This window comes from Malaclemys terrapin, chromosome 11 (genome assembly GCF_027887155.1).
Source record: "Malaclemys terrapin pileata isolate rMalTer1 chromosome 11, rMalTer1.hap1, whole genome shotgun sequence".
Lineage (NCBI taxonomy): Eukaryota > Metazoa > Chordata > Testudines > Emydidae > Malaclemys > Malaclemys terrapin.
In genome coordinates, this window is record NC_071515.1 from 56,321,597 (window position 1) to 56,340,652 (window position 19,056).

The following is a 19,056-nucleotide window of genomic DNA, read 5'->3' on the forward strand; positions in this document are numbered from 1 at the left end:
CAACAATAACTCAGGGAAGCTGCATCTTTTAAAAACAAATCCTTTAAAAGCATCTATGTTGTGGCATTTGTTACATCTCCATATTGCTCTTAGAGTGAGATAAACTCTGCATAATGTCATGTTCTTTCTAAGTAGCATGTAGAGCTTTTGTTTTGTGTTTTTTTTTTCTTTATAGCCAGTCATGAATGAGGATTATGGCCTGTCACCCACAATAAGTCATGAATGAAGATCATGGCCAGTAATTGTAATGTGCAAAATAAAAAAGAGTGAGCGATGTAGAGTTGAGATACATTAATAGTGGAACCACCATTTAAGATACCCCAGCAGAGTGAAGTTTAATCTTTTTTAGACCACCTAGTCCTGAGAACTTCAATTCTTTTATTGCTGAACAAACTGTTATTGGCTCCTTGGAATTTATCAATCAATTCTTGAAGTTGTGGCCATTCAGATTATATTAGGTTTTCTCCCAGGAAAGAAAATTAATTCCAGTTAGAGTTCCCATTGGTTTCAAAATAAGAAAATAAAAGGCAGCAGAAGGAAAACAGAAAGGCCACTGGGTAATAGATTAGCAAGCAAACCTAGTGCCTTCTCCTGCAGGAGTCCATCTCCCCCAGTCTGGGATTTTCCAGAAAGCTTTTATCTGGATCTAAGAAAAGTAACTGCACTGAATAGTCTTGAAAATGGAATGTGTTTAAAAAAAAGTGACTGAAAAAAATGCTAAATATTTTATATTATTTCTCATTTATTTTTAAATAGATTTGATGGTAAGGTGCCTTGAAGCTCAGTTCGAGTAGATTCTTTCTCTTTGTGATTTAAACTGGGGATACAGGTGGTCGAACAAAATACAAACTCATTCAGGAATTCTGATACAAATAAATGTGGGAAGTCTGCTGTGTTATTGTCTGTGGGGTTATGTTATTTGCTGTTGGCAAGTATTGAGATGTCCACTGACTGGTTAGGTGAGGAAAATGTTTGTGAATCCATTAAATTTTAGCCCAAGCGTTCTAATATTTGTATGTGGAAGAGCTTTATTTGTTCTTTATTCAGTCTTCACCTTTGGCTATTCTCCCATTTTTAAAGGTGTCAGTTATCCAATAAGGAAGTGGAAACACTACCCATGTGTTTTCAGTGACAAATCAAGCATTGCAAACAATGAATAGTAGAAATGATCAGTGTGTGAACAAATCTGACATTTGTTTGCATAAAATCTTCAGTAATTTATTTTAAAATAACATATATTCTTAGAAATCAGGATTAGTGTGTGAACAATTCAGAAACTGGAAAAGGCTAAATTTGTCAGATAATTTATTTGCAATGAATAACTCAAACAGTTCTATGTTGGAACATCAAATACAAAAATAATTCTTAGCCATTTTGATATTGTACCTTCCAACACAACTGGCTATCATCCACCCTGGTTACTAAAGTTACTTTACATCATTCTTAACAGAATCTATTATGATATTTTAATGCTAATATATCTAGATCTAGATCTAGATATATCACAGTTCTTCATACTATCACTTGAAAAATTTGAAGCTGAATTTTGTTTCTTTGCCAAATGTTTTACATGTTATTTTGTTAGTATTAGGCTCTTTCTGTATATTTGTCTTGCATTGATTTAATTAAAAAAGAATTTGAAAGTGCAATATTTGTAAAAAAAATAACATTCACAAATTTTCATGGATTTGGCAAATAGATATCAAGAAAATAAGTAGGTCAAATCTGAGGTCTGCCAATTTTGACAGCGTCCCTTGAAGGTCATAAAAAGTAAGGAAGAGAAAATATAAACATCTAATATATGTGACATCAATAATAATGACACCCAGAGTACAACATTAAAAATAGTTTGCCTATTAGCTAGCTTGCATTTATTTATGCAGTACTGAGAAGAGCTGAATTTCAACGTATCCTCTCAGGTTTACAGACATTTAAGCACATTATTAGGAGCTGTGATTATTTGGCACACCAACACTCAGGTATCACCCAACTTCATTACTATCTGATTAATTAACCTGTTTAAAGTGTGAAAGTTGGCACCTTGTCATTAGAATCCATGGGAATAACTAATGAGAAACTATGAAATAATTTGTTCCTCAATTAAAAAACCCGAAAGAAGAGGTTTTATCTCATTATTCTTGTTTCCTGTTATCACCTATACAAAGCCAAGAAGATTTTGTACAACTTACTGTCTACAGAAAATAGGCTAAGTAACATCTCAGGAAACACTTCACAGATCTTTAATAAAATGTGGTGTTATCCAACACCAATAGGCAAGCCAAGAAGGTTTCTGGGACAATATATTCAGTATGCAGGAAGAATTTGAATACTAGTCCTTTCATTTAATAGGGGTTATTTGTTGTTCATTTTTAGAATAACAAAAGTTCGAAGATACAAAGAGAGCTGATCGAATTATTCAGTGTGAATAAATTATCTGACAAGTTTGGGCCTTCTTTTTAGTTAGTGATTTATGTGAAATAGGTAATATTTTTTTACAAATGTATTCTTTATTTTAACTGTTTTACTAATAATTTTGGAAACAAATAATAGCCTATAGATTGTTCATGAATGGGTTGCATTTTTTGGTCATTCATTCTTTACTATTCATGTATTTCTCATTATGAGGAATTTTAAAATTAATGTGCAGATAAAATCAGTCGGATGGAGCTATCTACAGAAATGAGTAAAGAATAATTCATGAGGACACAAACACAATCTTTGTTTGAGTTTTGACCAGTGAGTTTGTTGGGTTCTGGAAGTATTGAAGCATTTTGGGCCATTACCAGTCCATCCTGGTTCATTAAGGTCATTTGAACTATTATTGCTGGTTAAGATAGAATGCCGAGGGCACTTAAGGAGATAAACTTACCAATAACACACCTTTAATAAATCTCTAATTTTTAAGAAGGTGTTGGTGATCCAGCTGTGATATATCTGAAGACTTAAATATCCTTGAACCTAATTGATCTGGTTGAAGACATGGAATGGGACAGAAATTACATTGGTGGGACTAGTCAGTATTCTCCTCCTATCAGTGGACCAGGAAAATATATCAATGCTGTTTCATTTAGGTTTGTTACCAGCCTCTGATACCGTTGACCATGAAACGTTGACATGTCTGTGGTCCCTAATGGGGTGAATAAAGTTGCATTGAAGTGAATCAAGGCCTTTTAATACTACAGTGTGTAGAGAGGAATTATGGGCAGTTGCTCATCTGCAGTGAGGGGCTCGTACTGTGGTGTGCCAGCAACGCCATTGTGTTACCTGTGTTGTTTAATATGCATATGAAACCCTTATCATGTAGTTGGATGCCCTGTTTACAGTAAGTAGATACCCAGCTTATGTCTCCATTTCATCTGATCCAACAGTGGTCAATACCAGGTGCCCCAGAGGGAATGAACCTAACAGGCAATGATCAAGTGATCTCTCTCCTGCCATCCATCTCCATCCTCTGAGAAACAGAGGCTAGGGAACCATTCCTTACCCATCCTGGCTAATAGCCATTAATGGACTTAACCTCCATGAATTTATCTAGTTCTCTTTTAAACCCTGTTATAGACCTAGCCTTCACGACCTCCTCAGGCAAGGAGTTCCATAAGTTGACTATGCACTGTGTGAAGAAGGACTTCCTTTTATTTGGTTTAAACCTGCTGCCCATTAATTTCATTTGGTGCCCCCTAGTTCTTATATTATGGGAACAAGTAAATAATTTTTCCTTATTCACTTTCTCCATACCACTCATGATTTTATATGCCTCTATCATATCCCCCCTTAGTATCCTCTTTTCCAAACTGAAAAATCCTAGCCTCTTTAATCTCTCCTCATATGGGACCCGTTCCAAACCCCTAATAATTTTAGTTGCCCTTTTCTGAACTTTTTCTAGTGCCAGTATATCTTTTTTGAGATGAGGAGACCACATCTGTATGCAGTATTCAAGATGTGGGCGTACCATGGATTTATATAAGGGCAAAAAGATATTCTCCATCTTATTCGCTATCCCTTTTTTAATGATTCCTAACATCTTGTTTGCTTTTTTGACAGCTGCTGCACACTGCGTGGACATCTTCAGAGAACTATCCACGATGACTCCAAGATCTCTTTCCTGATTAGTTGTAGCTAAATTTGCCCCCATCATAGTGTATGTATAGTTGGGATTATTTTTTCCAATGTGCATTACTTTACATTTATCCACATTAAATTTCATTTGCCATTTTGTTGCCCAATCACTTAGTTTTGTGAGATCTTTTTGAAGCTCTTCACAGTTTGCTTTGGTCTTAACTATCTTGAGCAGTTTAGTATCATCTGCAAACTTTGCCACCTCACTGTTTACCTCTTTCTCCAGATCATTTATGAATAAGTTGAATAGGATTGGTCCTAGGACTGACCCTCGGGGAACACCACTAGTTACCCCTCTCCATTCTGAAAATTTACCATTTATTCCTACCCTTTGTTCCCTTTTAACCAGTTCTCAATCCATGAAAGGATCTTCCCTCTTATCCCATGACAACTTAATTTACGTAAGAGCCTTTGGTGGGGGACCTTGTCAAAGGCTTTCCGGAAATCTAAGTACACTATGTCCACTGGATCCCCCTTGTCCACAGGTTTGTTGACCCCTTCAAAGAACTCTAATAGATTAGTAAGACATGATTTCCCTTTACAGAAACCATGTTGACTTTTCCCCAACAAGTTATGTTCTTCTATGTGTCTGACAATCAGGGGCGGCTCTATGTATTTTGCCACCCCAAGCACAGCAGTCAGGCGGCTTTCGGCGGCATGCCTGCGGGAGGTCCGCTGGTAATGCGGATTCGGCAGCATGCCTGCGGGAGGTCCGCCGGTCCCGCGCCTTCGGCGTACCCACCGCCGAATTGCGGCCGAAACCGCAGGACCAGCAGACCTCCCACAGGCATGCCGCCGAAGGCAGCCTGACTGCTGCCCTCACGGCAACCGGCAGGCCGCCCTCCGGGGCTTGCCGCCCCAGGCACGCACTTGCTGCGCTGGTGCCTGGAGCCGCCCCTGCTGACAATTTTATTCTTTACTATTGTTTCAACTAATTTGCCCGGTACTGATGTTAGACTTGCTGATCTGTAATTGCCGGGATGACCTCTAGAGCCCTTTTAAAATATTGGTGTTACATTAGCTATCTTCCAGTCATTGGGTACAGAAGCTGATTTAAAGGACAAACCAGATTCTTTCAGAACTCTTGGGTGAATGCCATCTGGTCCTGGTGACTTGTTACTGTTAAGTTTATCAATTAATTGCAAAACCTCCTCTAGTGACACTTCAATCTGCGACAATTCCTCAGATTTGTCACCTACAAAGGACGGCTCAGGTTTGGGAATCTCCCTAACATCCTCAGCCGTGAAGACTGAAGCAAAGAATTAATTTAGTTTCTCCGCAATGACTTTGTCATCTTTAAAGTGCTCCTTTTGCATCTCGATTGCCCAGGGCCCCACTGGTTGTTTAGCAGGCTTCCTGCTTCTGACTTACTTAAAAAACATTTTGTTATTACCTTTTGAGTTTTTGGCTAGCTGTTCTTCAAACTCCTTTTTGGCATTTCTTATTACGTTTTTACACTTAATTTGGCAGTGTTTATGCTCCTTTCTATTTACCTCACTAAGATTTGACTTCCACTTTTTAAAAGATGCCTTTTTATCTCTCACTGCTTCTTTTACAAGGTTGTTAAGCCACGGTGGCTCTTTTATAATTCTTTTACTGTGTTTTTTAATTTGGGGTATACATTTAAATTGGGTCTCTATTATGGTGTCTTTGAAAAGTGTCCATGCAGCTTGCAGAGATTTCACTCTAGTCACTGTACCTTTTAATTTCTGTTTTACTAACCTCCTCATTTTTGCATATTTCCCCTTTCTGAAATTAAATGCCACAGTGTTGGGCTGTTGAGGTGTTCTTCCCACCACAGGAATGTTAATTGTTGGTTTATTATGGTTACTATTTCCAAGCAGTCCTGTTATAGTTACCTTTTGGACCAGATCCTGCGCTCCACTCAGGACTAAATCAAGAATTGCCTCTCCCCTTGTGGGTTCCTGTACCAGCTGCTCCAAGAAGCAGTCATTTAAAGTATCGAGAAAATTTTGTCTCTGCATTTCGTCCTGAGGTGACATGTACCCAGTCAATATGGGGATAATTGAAATCCCCCACTATTATGGAGATTGGGACTTGGATGAGGATTAACGGGTAAAGGTTGAATCCAGATAAGACTGTAATAAAGTTATTAATAGTAATAAGATTGTAATAAATATAGTAAACTAGGGACACAACTGTAAGAATTGGTGATAGTTGTATCAGTACCCATGATTGAGAGTGTACAATTACAAATAGTGACACAGATTCACAATTCAGGTGACTTACTGGAGCTAGTGAATGCATAAAATAATAATAAAATAAGAATTCAGACTGGTGTATATATGAAAAAAATCTTAAAGTACACATATTTAAGGTTTTTTCATCATTGAGAGAAGTTACTGTTGTCTGAATCTGATTGCTTCAGGATAGCTGAACTCGTATGACTTACACAATTTTTCTGACATTTTAAACAGAAGGTTTCCCTTGGATGGAGCCATTTGTTCCAGAGTAATCAGTTCGAAGACAGAAATTAACAGGAAGATGGTTTCTGTAACAGACCATTTCCCTGGAATAAAGAACACTTCCAAAAACACATTGAACATATCTAGCAGGTGCTCATTAATAAGGAGGTATCAGAATTCCATCCCAAATTTGTCTGAAAAATTATAAATTCTTAATAACGTCAGCAACTTCCTGGATAATAACAATTATACCAGCCTGGTAAACTCCTACTCATTTAACTGCCTTAAACGAGGTTGGGTTTTGTTTTTGTTTGGTTTTTTTTGGGGGGGGGGGGGAGGCATGGAAATAAAATACAATTAATTCTTTCATAATTATCATCATCATGGTTAGGGGCAGGCATGATTTTGTGCCTGGGCTGGTAAATTCTTATGATAATTTTTCAAGGCAGAATTATAATGTATAATAAGTGTGTAGTTCTTGTCAAAAAAGGGGATTTCTAATGAATTAAAGGAAGAGGGTGAAATTCTAGCAAACCATATATCATATCTTGATTTCAATGGCAACCTTTAATATGAAATAATCTATTGTGAAAAATAACATCTCAGATCCTGAGAATACTGCTCTATCTGTTTTACAAGTACCACAGTTGTTTAACCCTAATCTTCAGATTTATAAGGTGCACTTTTCTATATAAATTTGAAAGAGACATTAGCATCTGTTTCAGAGTAGCAGCCGTGTTAGTCTGTATCTGCAAAAAGAACAGGAGTACTTGTGGTACCTTAGAGACTAACAAATTTATTAGAGCATAAGCTTTCGTGGACTACAGCCCACTTCTTCAGTATGCATCCGAAGAAGTGGGCTGTAGTCCACGAAAGCTTATGCTCTAATAAATTTGTTAGTCTCTAAGGTGCCACAAGTACTCCTGTTCTATTAGCATCTGTATTCAGGGATCTGTTTTCAAAGAGTGAGCCACTCCTGTAATTCAGGAAAATTCTGGAATGCCATCAAGATGATGGTGATATGCTCCAATCCCACTATTTTATCAAGAAAGTAAACCTGGTACAATGTTAACAATTCAGATAAAGAGATAATGACGAGGAGCATAGACTACCTTTAATTACAGCTCAGTTTGCCAGCAAGGATAATAATAAAACCTTTCTCTTAGAATAGTAAATTTCTTCTGCATAGTGATCATTCATTGGTATAATCTCTTTTTCTCTACAGAATTGTAGAAGACTGTAGGCTATTGCCCCTCAGGAAAGCCTTATAGCTGCTTCACAACACACAATATGGTTGTCTGCCTGAAAGGTATTATTATTAGAAAAAAAGTCCAATTGCATTAATAGATATTTTTAAACTGATTGTCATTAAAGAACTTAGAGTAAATCTCTAAAAACAGCATATAGTTCTGGAAAGCAAGGTTCAGTGTTGATAAACATGATGTGAATTATGACTATTATCCAGATTCTTGGAATAAACCTTGTTTCCGAAGGACTGAAAATGTATCCCTCATTGACTAGGTCATTGAAATTAAGTAATTAATGCATAGTACACTTCCAGTATGAATTTTCAGAGAAATAATCATTTGTGTTAAAATCGGTAAAACTTTTAGAATTTATATATATTTTCATGAATAAGTGTTGATCACATGAATACTCAAGGAATAATATAATCCAATGAACAAAAGCAGAGCAAACTCGCCATTTTTCTTAAAAAGAAAAAAATAGTGAATGTATTAAGTTATTTAGTTTTTTTCTCCCAAGATTTTAGTGACTTGTTTTTCTTTATTTCCATATGATGTAAAAGCACGGAATAAATATTTACTGGTAGTGTGTTATTCAGCCAGTAGATGTCTCTCTAGAATTCCAAGCACAAGTGTGGCTCCTGCTAAACGTAGGAAACAAAACTGGAACTCAAGTTGTCTGGACGTCTCTTTGTAATTTAGAGTTTGTAATTATTTTTTTTTAATAGATACCTCCTGTTTACGATGGACTGCAATTCACTATATCATGGCACATGGGATCAGCCTGTAACACAGCCTCTCTTCTTTTCTTGACAAGACTCTGAATGGTTTGTAATGTCTTCTGTTGTGCGATAAGGAATAAAAGAGGAAAGCTTTCAAAATTGTGCCTCATTGAGGTTTCAGAAATGATGCTGCATTCTCCCCACTTATTCTCCATCATGTAGGATGGATAAGCAATTGCCTGGAAGGGGTGCTATTAACTACATGCATCCCAACAATCGGTAGGGATTCATGGTGCCAGCTAAATGGCTGTCCAGAGAGCCATACTGAGTGTTTGCTCATTTGTATGCCATTCTGGTCTCCCACACTTTTGACAGCATGGCCAGTACAGTTGGTTGAGCTGACATGAGTCTCGTGGCCTGTTTCTGTGCACTAACTTCACCAGTTGAGGTGAGAAGAGACCATGGAGTGACAGTTAATGCTGTTCTCAGTAGCAGTAACTTCAGTAACATTTCTTGAGTACGTTGAGCATAGAATGACTGATATGGTCATGTTGTTATCATGCTCACCTAAATGATTAATATGTTAGTAATACAATAAAATGATAATGGAAAAAAGTAGATGATCTTTGCTAATTTTAACTGAAAATAAAAATAACCTTACTATTGCAAATACTGTTTCACTCATTCACCTCTGTTGACCTAAAGTTGCTTGCTGCTTTTTTGTTGCTATTTTAGTAATAATTCATATCTATTGAGCTGCAGTTTATTATAAGGTTACCCAAGACAAACTGCTCCATTTCCTCTATTATCCAAACAGAATAGTTTATGGTCAGTCTGGTCAGGATCAAATTCAAATGGTCTTGAAGTCGAAAGGGATGATGATGACTTGAGCAAACCATTTTTGTAATCTTTAAATTCCATTTCTAAAAAAAATAAATTGGCTACAGTTTATTATGGGTATATGGCAATATTTTGCAAGGGCAAAACCGAGAGTGTATTATGTGTTTTGACTCCGTCTCAGGACGGATGGCTTGTACTTGTAACAGGGTTTGTGTTACAGTCTGTTTTCTTAAAGGATTTTCTTCCTATTGCTGTGTATGTATGTGCATATCTATGCCCCCACTCAGAGTGTGAATACACATAAGGCCTGATCCAAAGCACACTGAAGTCAATTGGAGTCTTGCTGGTGGTTTCAGTGGGATTTGGCTCATGACCATAGAAAGGAAAGAACTGTATGAGTCCTATTTCTGTATACTTTGTGTGTTCTTATGTGGAGTGCAGGGAAGCCAATACATTAAAGAATTTTGCAATCTGTTTGTGGACAATTCACCAGCAAGAACAAAAGCAATGTTCATCAGATAAATTATTATTTGTATATTATTTGTTGAGCTCTAGCAAAGTGTGTATTCCCACTGAGTGAAACATATAGCATGTCTTGTACTGTCTTGGCAAGAATGTAGGTGACCTTTCAGTCCATTTTACAGAGCTGAGGCCCATGGTGGTCTCATATTCAATAATCTATGAACACACACTGGTAAAGGCCACTTTAATTGCTGGTCAACTTTCCTTTCTCGATTAACCCCTTCTCTACACACACACACTCACTCACTCTCACTCATCATTCTGTAGCAGATGGAAAGAAAAAGTCCTGGTCCTACTGGTGCACCACTAAGTACTCCATCTCTGTTCCCTTGAAAACTCTTCATACTGAGTGGGAAGGCAGTGGGACTTCCTTTAGCTTTTCCTAAAGACTAAGAATAGGGGGAGGATTCAACTGCCTTCAACACCCATCACTTCATAAAGAAAGAAGGGGTAAACATCTACCTGCCCAAAATAGTCACCTACAAACATTTGGGGGGGGGGGGTACAGCCTCTTGGCTAGAGAGAATTCCTGTGGAGATGTGACCAGGACCTACGAAAGGGTTCCATGTTTGGCCAAATGCTCTGTGAGACATACCTTTCACCTTTTCCTGGAGTTTGCTTTCACAAGAAATTTGGAACTAAGTGAGTTTAGATACACAACTTTCATTTTATTATTAGTTGTTAATTGTATTACCATAGAGCTTAGGAGCACCAATCATGGCCAGACCTCATTGTGCTAGGTGCTGTACAAATAAAGAACAAAAAGACAGTTCTTTCCCCTAAGAGCTTACAAACTAAGTACAAGACAACAGATGGATACAGACTGATGGAGGAGTACAAGGAAATAATGGGACAATATTGGTTAGCATATTAGGCAGTGGTCTCAGCTCTAGAACCTAGCAATCCTCCTCTGATTTTGAGACATAATGGTTGCTTGTTGCTGAGATGACTCACCAGCTCTTTGTTGCGTAGATCTTCATATTTCGATATAAAATATTATTGTAAAAAAGAATATTAATTGTTTTCAAATGTGACTTTCTCTGGGATGTAATGAAAACACCTACTTACTGGGATGATTAAAAGCTATTGTAAAGAGTTTCACAAAGGAAGTCATTTTCATTGTGCAACAATATCAAACCTTACTTGTGTTACCAAACCTAGGAACTATGCTATTCATTTTTAAGCACCATATACTGGCATATTTTCTAACAGAAAACTACTTACATGCACATAGACATAAAGCATCCTTGTAACACAGATATTATTAGAACTACTACAATGAAATCCCATCCAAAACCTTTCCTACTAGCCTAGGGCCAGTTTGAAACCTGTTGCATGCACTCATACAGCAGACTAAAGTGTGTGTGTGTGGGGGAAGCATTTAAGGCTACATCCACAAAGGGACCTAGGTGCTTCTCTACCACTTTAGGCACTGAATGCAACATTTAGGAGGCACTGATATCCTCAAAACCCCTGCTCAGCTGCCGCCTAACACCGTAGATGCCTAATTCCCTAGGAACCTGTTTTCTGATGGTGGTCATGCACAAAACTTCTAAAGACCTGATACTGCTGAGCTGCTCAGTACCCTAGTGTGCTTCTCAAAACTAGGTATTCACTTGCTCATCTCATCTCATCTGCAAGGCCTGATCTGATAGGCATTCTCGGAGCATACCTAGCCTTCACAAAAGGAGTGAGTGAGTTAGCTGAGTGGCTACAGTCTGGGATTTGGGATTTGGAGAGCTGGTTCCAAATCAGGAAGAGCGGGGATTCAAACATGGGTCTCTTATATCCTGTCTGAGTGCCTTAACCAATGGATTATTGCCTATAATAGGTGAGTGGTGGGGAGATGTAGCTCTCCTGCTGATGCACCTTAGCCACCTAACTCCAGGAAAGGATTCATGGCTGTGAATCTTGAACACAGGGAGGTGTTTCCTTTGGGCCAGGAGTCAGGCACCTTTGAGAGGTTGAGGTTAGTCCCTGCCCCTGACCTTGGCATTTCCTACTGGCTAGCTTAGGGGCTCCCTGCTCAGGTTGCTGACTTCTGAGAATCCCATTCTTTGGTATCTATCTCTTCCCCTGCACTCCACAGTGAGCCCAGGCACATAACTCATGTCTGAGAACTCATTGGCTGGCAGGGGATCTGAAAGTTAGGAATTGCAACATCTAAGTATCTTTGTGGATCTAGACCTTACTCCCCTGTTTGTGCTACTTCATAACACTAATAACAGTGCAAAAGGATAGCAGACTCCATGGCCCTACTATCCCTCCTCCTCCTATACATGTGGGTGGAGTCTTAACTCACCATGAAAAAATGGCCTGGGGTGCAGGCCTCCCTAATATCCTTTAATCCAGTTGTTAGAACACTCACCTGAGAGATGGAAAATCCATGTTCAAATCCCTTCTCCACATAAGGGGGTGGGGGGTAATTGAATACCCACATCCTGGTTGAGTGCCCTAACCACTGAGCTAAAGGTTATAAGGGAGGCACCTCTCTTTCTTTCTCCCTGCCCCCAAAGCCCAACACTGCCTGCAAAAAAACCCATCCAACCAAAAAAAACAAAGCAACAACAATTGCTTGGATGCCTTATTCTAGGAGAGGGTACATGTCTGAGAATCCCAAGCAGAGATAGGCTTCTCCTGCTGGCTCAGACTTAGATGCATAAGTGCCTTTGAGTATGGACCCACCCCTCTCCTTAGCATTTCCTATTGGCTAGCTTGTGCTGGATTTTGTGGATCCCATTTTTAGGTGCCTAACTCTCCCTATACATTGCATATGGTGCCACCAGACTCCTTGTTGTTTTTGTAGATACAGACTAATACGGTTACCCCTGATACTTGACATATGGAGCCTAGACACCTAACTCGGTTGTGGATTCCACAAGGTGTCAAGGTATCTAAAAATTAGATGTTACAGTGCTCCACCTTGCCACACCTAGGCCTGTCTGTGGATCTAGCTTGGAATCTCTGAGTTACAAGGAAGTGTTAAATGTTCCATAAATGAAACGTTACTTTGTGAGATCCTCCCCCCACCTTCAAACACAGAGAGTAAGATTTTGACTAGTAAATTTGGGTATTCACATACCAAATTCAGTTTTAATAAAATTTAAGATTGAGAACCAAATGAGGAAATGCAAGTATGATAAAAGTATACGGCATATCTTAAAATACCCCCAGCACTGCTCAGTACATTAAAAGTACAATAAGGAGGCTTCACATTTTAAGAAATATTCTGCATTTCTAAATTAAACATATATTTACCTACTTTTTTTAGGGCTTGCCCATTGACACTGCAAGCTGGGGTGTAAATCTATAGAGCACTGTCTTGCCACAGTGCACTATAGAATTTTTAGTACATGGTTGCAGGCCAGTTAGTACACAGCAGGCTGGAGCACTGTACATTCAGACCCTGGCTTGGTCTGTGCTAACTCACCGTATAGACAAGCCCTTAGATTCTGATCACAGTCAAAACGATTTTAAAGATTAGTTTAATTTCATTTAAATTATGAAGGATAAAGAGTATCCTGGGTAATTTTTCCTTTATAAAGAATTGTTGAAATCTGTCACTGAGAACAAATCAGTTATGTGAGTAGAAGTGACTTCATTGGATCCTAACATAATTGCATGGGTAGCTCAGGTAGGGCACGTCTTCACTACCCAGCAGGTAGCAGTCGATCTTAGATAGATCCCGATTGAGCAGAGCACTTAAATATGTGCTTAACTTTAAGCATGTAAGTAGTCTCCTTGATTTCAACAGTATTACTCATGTGCTTAAAGTTAAGAACCTTCTTAAGTGCTTTTCTGGGTCAGGAGCATACAGCAGTAAGACTGAAATAACATCCCCTCAGCTTAAGCTTAAAATATCCAGATATTTTATTTGGAACTGGATCATATACTGGTCTAATGCTAAGGGAAATGTGCATTCATTACAGTTCCTCCCTTAATTTCAAAGGAAATTAGTTCCTGATCTATTCAAATGTAATGAAAATGTAACAAATACCTTTAAAAACTGGCCCTAGAAGGCCCTGTACCTTTAGTGTTATTCTTTCAAAGCTATTCTCATACCATGCACTTGATTTCCTAAGCTCAAGTGGGTAGCTCAGGTAGGAAGTCTAATGTGCTCTGGAGGTTCTCTGGGTCAGAGGTGCCTGAGTTGTCTCTGCCATTCTGCAGGAAACCTCAGAATTAATAAGCCCAGCATTTAGGGCCTTATCCATTGCTCACTGAAGTCAGTGGGAGCTGAATTGTGCCCAGAGGTCCTTAACTCAGTCATTATTCAGGCAAATGCCTACTGACTTCATTAGAAATCTGCATGAGTAAGAAACTGAGTATGGAACTTAGGGACATGACTTATAGTTTATAATGCAGACCTTGACTCAACAATATCTACTATCCTGTTGTGACTGCAACATCAGAGGATAATAAGAAACATTTTATCGGCTAACACACAAGCTGGTGTGACAAAAGACCTTTTATATTCATTAACTGAGTGACTGCAATCCTATGAAACTCTTGGGATGGAAGGAAAAAAAAAACCATCAACAACAAAATAAAACCCTAATGATTTCCATAACAAAAATTAAATGAATATGGCATGCACAGGGAGATTTAAAAGGAGGACTAACAAAACAAAAAAATGAAAGAAGGATGGGTGAAAATCTACACTAAAATCTAACAAAGCTGTTATGTCAAGTAAACAATGACACAAAATTACTCATTTCTCAAGAGAACAATTGTAATGAGAATGGGAAACTGGTAATAAATGAATTGTCTTAAAAATCTTCAGATCTTAATCATGTGATCCTCTTAGGATGCCAGAATCTAGTTTTCCTAAAGGCCTATTTAAGCATGTTCCATGGAAAAACCTATCTACCAGTAGGTGTCTTTTAACTTTATTTTGTCTTCAACCTCAAATAAAGATTAGAAGTATGGAATGAATTATTTAATATGTATTGGGGAATCAGGTGGAAAAACAGGGGATTGTGTCGCAATAAGATTTCTAGCCTATCCACAGGCTGCAACATTTAATTAGGAATTTGGCTTTGAGAATCATAGCTTACTCAAAGTTTTACAAAATAGCTATTATACCTCATTGTGTATATGGAACTTTGAATTTTGGACACAATATTAGCTTAATTGTACCCTGACTAACCAAAGAGTTACAAAAACAGATCAGCTCCAATATTAAGAACAGGTCATTCTAATTTTCTGAGGGGAAAAGACATATTTTTCATTTATTAAAATTTACCTTGGTCTTTAAAAATATGGCAAACTTTAAACACAAGAGTTTTTAAATGTGACTTCCATGGGACTAAATTCTTAAATTGGAATGGAAATGCTTAAATTTTAGGCACAAGCTTAAATAGCTGCTGAATTGGGGTCTAATTGACATCAGGATTTAAAGTTCCTACTCCAAGGAGTCGCCTTTAAATAGGATGTATCTTCCCATCTTCACTGATTTTGAACCAGATTCCATTAAAAAGACTAGAATGTCTTAAACATAACTAAGTGACTAACATTATCATAAAGACAGTATATAAAGAAAATGCATGTGCACATATGTGTCTTTGTCTGGAGACTCATACAGCAATATTAGGTGAAACTTCCTGAATCTTTGCAATGATGTACTTTATGGGGATAACTGGAAAGTTAAAAATGACCAGATGGCCATTGAGGGGCATGAGAAACAGAGTACCAAGATAGAAAGTCTTTCTGTGAGAGAAATAGGAAGTATAAGGATTCCCTGCCTTCTGTTGGAGAAAGTCTCCTATTGTATTCCTAAAGCAGGGCCAGTGTAGCAGATAGTCTGGAGGACACATGGCAAGTGAAATAGAGGTGGTACTGGTCTCCACGGTCTTTAGTTGCTGATCATTATCAGAGAAGTGGTCAGAGGCAGAATCTGTGTTGAAGACAAAAAAGTTTGACAGGGCAGGCTCTTCTTTAATGAAGTGGAGGAAGTCCACAAAAGTGATAGCAGAAACATAAGATGGAGTCCACAAACTGTATTGGGAATGGTATATGAGGGGGGATTCCTTGTAGCTGTTCATCACGGTGTGAAGTAAAAAAACAAGACAAGAAGGAAAACCCTATTTATAGAGAACCAATGACATACTTTTAAGTGCTAAATGTATTTTACCCATCTGATATCATTTAAAGAGCACACATAAGTGAAAAATAACTGTGAAAATGTGGAAAATGGCATAAGTGAAAAAATGACTTTAGCCCCAAATAATTAAAATACTTTGCTTTGCTCTTATTCTTAGTCCCCATCTATAATAGGCTCAAAATGAATGGCAGGGTCCGTTTAAACTTGGTCCTTCCAGCTAAAAGAGTTTGAAACAAAGTTTGGTCAGTATGATGGTGCCTACATCTATTATAGTTATAGTTTTAGACAATGTAAAATGGATTTAAAAGAGTTTGGTCCCATCTTCACTGGCCAGCCAAACTATGTTTAATCCTATTTTGAATGGAACTGTATTTAAACCAAGTTGCAAACTAAACTTAAGACAAATATAGATGAGGCTGTAGTCAAAGTCATGAACCTTCAGGGACCCTTGGGTTCAACTATTTTTGGTTGTCACTGCGTACACTAATTTGGAGCACTTTTTCCTTAATGCATGAATAGATGACAATGTCTTTTGCCCATTTATCCAATATGCAAGAGGGGGAAAAACCTGTCCTCTTTTTTCTTTATGCCTAGTTTGAGAATATTCTTCTCTCTGAAGCTCCACATTACAAATGTTGACAAGATGAATAAATTCATTGTTAAAGTAATTGACAGTGTGGAGATTCACACACAATATCTGTTGGCTAATATTACTAAAAATAATATATATTCCACAAAATAAAGTGAATTTGTAAAGGTTGTTATATCAGAAAACAAACCTTGAAATATAAACAATATGATTTGAAAGGAGGTGGCAACATGCAAAATTGTAGCTGTAGGATTACTGCCAAGTCTAACAGCAGGATAGCAGCATAGTGAACAAACTGCTTCAAGCTATAGAAGTGTACAATATAAATTTATTGGGTATTGGATCTTTGGGTACTGGGTCTTTGAGGGACCAAAGTGGTTCAAAATCAGATCAGGATCCAAAGATTGTCACATTTCTTAATAAAGGTTGACCAAAGTCTTTTGAATTTTAAAGAGTTCTCTTCAGGTTTAGTTCTAGAAGTGAGTAAAAATACAAAACTGGTTTTCCATCCATAATGCTGACCCTAACTGAGCTAAAATAGCATAAATATATTCTGGAATGTCTACTGCTTCCTAAGAATGGTCCTTTTATAATGAACTTACAAACTGGATGTATCTGTAAATGATACCAGTGCTAAGCTTTTTCTTAAAACACATGCTTAGTAAAGACATTTCTGCTACAACTGCCAATTTACCTAAGTACATAAGTGTCCTTTATCCCCTTAGGTATTTCCTATGTTAGATGAAGGCAGGATATGAGATGGCTTAGTGGGTGGGGTGGATATCTTCCTGAATATGATCAATGAACTCAATTACGACCCCATTTCAGGGACTTTCAGCCTTAGTTTACAATGATACATAGTTGCCGCCATACTTGACATGTCTCCCAAAATCTCTTCAATAAATAAGAGGGTACTTTAGAGCTCTGACTTTAAAAAAAAAAGAAAAGAAAGAAAGAAAGAAAGAAAAGAAAAAAACAGCTCTGCTGGGTCCCCAGCTGATTTTCTTCGCAAGGTTAGTTGCTAATACATTCCTAGCACCCATGCATTATTAATGCTCACCGCTCTCCAAGGTGGCAGTGACAAATAGGGAGCAAAATTCACTGACTAGTGGGGAATGTACTTTTTAGTCATGCTTGAATTTTTCAATCCATTCTGCTTGTTGAGGATTTTTTCAGCAGAGGTACTGTAGCAGAATATGATTTTTTTTTCCAAACCTAAGAAGCACTCTAGTAACCAGTGGAAAGATTATGAGTCAGGGCTTTTCCCAGGAGGCTTTGAGGGGGAGTAGTGCAAAAAGTACCTTTGATGTTTCCAGTAGCACGGAAGTCATTGTTTTTCCTCCCATGTAGTAAGTGGTAGTTTTGACTCCAAATCATCTATGCATTCAGTCAAGTAAATTATAATATTTTAACTAGGCTATGCATGCCAGCTGTAGCATTCCCAGAAATAATACCAAGTGTGTATCATGAGAAACATTGATTTTTTAATGTGCAGATTTGTTTCTTTAGACATAAAACTCTATTCATTTTGCAATATAAAGAAGCAATGTGTGAAATACATTCTTAGATGGTTATTGGTTACTATAAATCCCACTTGCAGTTCTACCATACTTGTTTAATTCAGACTTACTTCATTTAAAGTATTACATTGCATGTCTGGTGATGGTGCTGAAGATTTAGCAAACACTGTTTTATCATAACAAATCGTGAAATGTAAATATCAGAATATTTCTAACATTTAAAAGATGAATAAGTCATTTGGCCAGAATAATTAATCCTTTTCCAGAATCATTACAGCTGGGAGTAACACCTTCATAAACAGGTCAGGATACCAGCAAATATGTAAGTATATGTCTATTTTGTCTTGATACTTGTCCAGCTCTAATTTCAGGCAGTTTTTGAGCAAGGTTTCATTTTATAATTCTTCATGTATGCACTTTAGATATAGAACTAGGTCCTGGTCTATGGCCAAGGAGTGCACAGTATAGTTCAGGAGAGGGGTGGAAAGGTAATTTTCCTGTTCCCCTTGATCCTGAGCTGGCTGTGTGCTAGTAAAACTGATGGCTGCTGTATTACACTGCCTGCCAGTGACCCAAAGAAACTGATATGTCAGCTGGGGATCAGCAGGTTTATGGAGGCCTTAGCTATGCTCCCTTTCCTCTACCCAGCATCTGTAGGCCAACAACAGGAAAGGGTGGTGATGTAGGAGCTGCTGCATGACAGCAGACGTCCCTCTATAGTAAGGTGATATTCTTGGGGCTCGCTACACTATCTCCAAGACCAGAATTTTACTCTGTGATCTTGTGGAAAATGAATACGTAAATACTAAGACAAAGAACCAGCATCTACTATTCTGTAGCTGATTTATGCACAATATATTGTGTTCCTGTGCCACTTCACCTTACACTGAGTTCTGCACCTGTTGTGAGTCTACCCAAAAAAAAAAAGTATTATAGCTAAATGGTAGCTGAAATGCAATCATTTATGAGGATCT